Here is a 4,491-nt window from a genome sequence, read left to right as displayed (position 1 = left end):
AATCTTTTTTATACCTTAACAACCTCTTACAAAGGTTTCAAAACCACAAATAGTTTTCTCTTTCAAGAACCCAGGGCCGGCTTTCACAAAATTTCCAGTTGCAAACATCAAATTCTCTGACTTTCATGAACATTTTTAAAATTCCCTGACTATTCCGTTTTTTATGAAGAATAACAAATTCCCTGACTTTTCCCGGTATTCCCGGTTTTCCCGGCTGCTACGAACCCTGTACCAACTTAAAAAATGGCGGAGTAATGAATGTAAAAGAAAACCGCTAAATTTTCCAATTTTTCCGAGTTTTTTTCGTTTCTAATTATTCGATCGATCTCTCGTTTTATTCGTACTATTTAGATTCTCTACAAATAGCATTCAGATTGCTCGTTAGTTTAGTTTTTATAAGCAAAAAACTAAAAAAATGCGTCTTTTGCATAAAACTGTTTATAAATAATTAATTAATGGTAAATTGAAGTAGGAAACATAAGCATATATCTACAGACTATCTTTTATATGTTGGCACAGTCCGTTTGTTACTTGTTAGTAGATTTAATGCTCTATCGATTAGCATGATTTTTAAAAATCTTCAATAGTTCGAAAGCCGCTCGCTAAATGATAAATGTGCAAGAAGGTCTTTTTGCTCTAAAATAAATGAAGTTCCTAAAAATAGGTAAATAAAAAAAATAAAAATCAGTAGAAAAACAAGTGGCGTAGATTTTCTGGTCAAAAATCAGTAGGTACTTCCCCTCTGAAGTGCAATCGATTATACCAAATGATAACCAACGTATCATAAATGTATTGATCCAAATTTAAACAATTTCCAATGAAAAATTTAGAAATTATCAATAAAAAAACATTTTTTATGCTCTTTATTTCGAACACGAAGCATTTGTGGATCTACGTTTTTAGATGTAGAATTTGCTCTAGAATTCTCTGAACAACATTTTGCAACACATAAGTAACTTTCAAATTGAGAATCGCAATCAAGTCATATAAGGTCTGATCCAACAAGAGTCAGGGATTGGTTCCAAACCGTCAGAAATGTGCATACAACTAATTCTTGCGATATATTCACTGAAGACACATTTAGAATTTAGCTGGCCAAACATTTCGAACGGTTGGGAACCAATCCCTGACTCTTGTTGGAACAGACCTATAATGTATACAATATACAGGACTGTAAATCACGTAAGGAACACATTGTTTTTGCTTAAAATGATTTTGAAATTTATTATAAAAAGCAATTGCGAGTTTATTACTTTTTTGTAATATTAGTACGAGAGAATGGAACCATGAGATTTTCCGCGTACCTGGTGTAGTGCTTATGTATATCTAAATATTTTAATAAAGGTACTTTCTTGTGAACTAGTACTTACTAAGGATTCAAGAATGTATAAGCAAGGTAGCGCAAGAATCCCATGTTTCACAAATAGATCTCTACAAGTTACAATATCTAGGAACTGCTGAAATGAGGCGCAACCTAACATTTTTCTAATATAAATGCTCTACGAGCAGAACTGGAATTACCCCACAAAACAATGCCATACATTAACCTACTGTGAAACAATGAGAAGTATACAGTTCTCATTACATTATTATCCACAAAAGGACGCAACTCTCTTATGACAAATATCTGTGATGCAAGTTTTTGACACATTTTATCCATATGAACAAACCAGTTTAGACTAGAACTAAAAGTTATTCCAAACAGCGCAGCTGTCTGTGATTTTGGATGCCATTTATCTGAGGTAAAAGTTAATCTCTGTGTTTTTCGATATAAAGTTTGAGCTTATTAACTGAGACCCACATTTCAGCAGTGCAAAAATTACTCAAATTGGGGTTCCAATTACCATCAGTCAGCAGGGTCATCGACAAACAAGACGCGTGTATACTAATATTATAAAGAGGAAAGATTTGTATTTTTGTATGTATGTATGTTTGTTACGATTAAACTCAAAAAGTTCTGGACGGATTTCGGTAATTCTTTCACCATTAGAATGCTACATTATCCCTGAGTAACATAGGCTATATTTTTATATCCCAAAATGTTTAAAATAAATGTCCACCCGTGCTAAGCCGGGACGGGCTGCGAGTCATTAATATAAATAAAAATATTGGCTCCAATACTGACCCCTGCAGAACTCCATTTGATGCAGAACACATATTTGAACTAACATTGTCAATACTAATATATGTATTTAAAAAAGGGAAATTATTTTGTTAGGAACGCTGACAGTCAGTTACCAAACTAGATATGGCAATCTATTAAGAATACCTTCCCATAGAACATTGTTTTATGAAAAATCTCCATCATACATGAGTATTAAATTCATGAATCAGTTACCTCTAGGCATTAAGATTGAATTAAATTTGTATCTTTTTAAAACTAAACTTAAGAATTTTCTAATTAGGAAATGTTTTTATACATGGTTTGTTACTTAAAAAAATATATATTTTACTCACATTTTTTACTTTTTTCTGTTTTATGTGTTGTAGTTTTGTAAATTGACCTGTCCGATGTCATGTTTTATGATTTTATGGATTAAATAAATTATTATGCCTCTCAGACAGGTAAGATTTAAAAAGTTGTAATTATTTCAAATACAGTAATATTCAAGCTTTTGCAGCAAGTTGTCAACATTAACGCAATCGGAAGCTTTAGTAAGGTCACACAATATTTAAAGGATAATAGAAAAAAAGGTATAGCAGTTGAAAATTGATGGGATGTACATGTTTCGAGAAAAACGAAAGTAAAGCTCACATAAAACGGCAGAAATAAATTCAAAGGCGTGAATAATTTTTTTAATTGGAAAGTAAAACTCCTATCTTAACAAATTCACATGTTGTATACTCTATTTCCATGTAATGATTGCAATGGTCAATATATACAGGGTCGGAAAGTCTCCATGGTTCATCGGGCGTTACGTGAGAGCAATAAAGAAAGTCATAGAAATCCGTCAGATAGAGAAAGATGACTATAATGAAGGCGTCTAATAGTCACCGCCCATTTCGCCCTTCCACAAATAAGATCCACTTCTTATAAAGAAAATTGTTATAAATAGTGACACTGCCATGAGAAACAAACCGCGATAATTTGAGCAAGTTGTACGCCTGGTGGCGAATTTTTGTAAAAATGAAAAACAAGACATCTAGGAGATTTATTGGGGACTAGAAATGAAATAGTATAGAAAACATAAAGTTCAAAAATTGGATTTATAAAACCGATTTGTGAATAAATAAATTAAAATATTGAAAATAATTACGTTTATTTAATTAAATTATAATATTTTTGACTTAAATTTTTAATATCAGTTTTGTCATTAATACTACTATTATTTTTTTTAATATGAATCATTTCTTGAATTAATCTTTTGTTGTAATTTGGTTCTTTTACTAAAATTTTAGTTTGATCAAAATTAAATGAATGTTTTTTATCTTTTATATGTTTATTGATTATTTTATATATGCTGTTGAGCAGATTTTTGTACATTTATGACCTTTTAATCGGTTTTCTAGATTTTGTGAAGTCGTACCTATATATTGACCATTGCAATCATTACATGGAATAGAGTATACAACATGTGAATTGTTTAAGACAGGAGTTTTACTTTTCAAAGGCGTGAATATTTTTTTTAATTGTTTAATTGGTTAAAAGATTTTAAAGGTTAGAGGTTAGAGGTTGGTTAAAAGATTTTAAAGGTTAGAGGTTAGAGGTTAGGTTTATTTTAGAGGTTAAAAGAGATGGAACACCCAGTATATTTTTACTTTGGGAGTTGGGAAATTTAAAACTCTTTCAAACTGTGTATAGGTTCCCTATAGCTATCTCTAACGGTATTGGAGATATTTGTGCCGTTTTGTTTTTTATCGATTTTTTTTTTGTAAGATGTATCCACGTGACTCTATCGAGGTCTTTACTGAATTGGTTTGGATTCTTCTTGATGACGTCTCTTTAAATATAAGGAGAAACTTGTGAATGCAAATAGATGGCGCACCTGCACATTTTTCATATTCAGTGAGAAATTATATAAATCGATAATTAAGTAATAAGTGAGTAGGTAAGAATGGTCCATGTCAGTGGCTACCACAGGTGTCCAAACCTCTCGTAATGGACTTCTTTGTTTCGGGCTGTATAAAAATATATCTTGTACACAGTGTTCCACCTACTACTTGCGATGATATGAAGGAAAGGATTAGATATGCATTTGCCACAATCACCCCAAATATTCTAAGGAATGTGAGAATATCATTTGAAGATAGAATAAGATGCTGTATTCAAGAGAATGGTTATCAATTCGAACATCTATTAAAATTTTTCTTTGTTTCTTCTAAAAGTAAAATTTTCTTTAATAAATATTTTTCATGTTCATAAATAATTCAGTTACTTACTACAAACATATTTATACAAAATTAATAACTTTTTATAATTATTCGGCTTATAAAATAATATTTTTTATTAGAAAACTTTTTTGAATATTTTCATGATAATGATAAAAGGAA

This window comes from Anoplophora glabripennis, unplaced genomic scaffold (genome assembly GCF_000390285.2).
Source record: "Anoplophora glabripennis isolate ALB-LARVAE unplaced genomic scaffold, Agla_2.0 scaffold1790, whole genome shotgun sequence".
NCBI lineage: Eukaryota > Metazoa > Arthropoda > Insecta > Coleoptera > Cerambycidae > Anoplophora > Anoplophora glabripennis.
The sequence above is the reverse complement of the archived record's forward strand: the minus strand, read 5'-3'. Positions refer to the sequence as shown.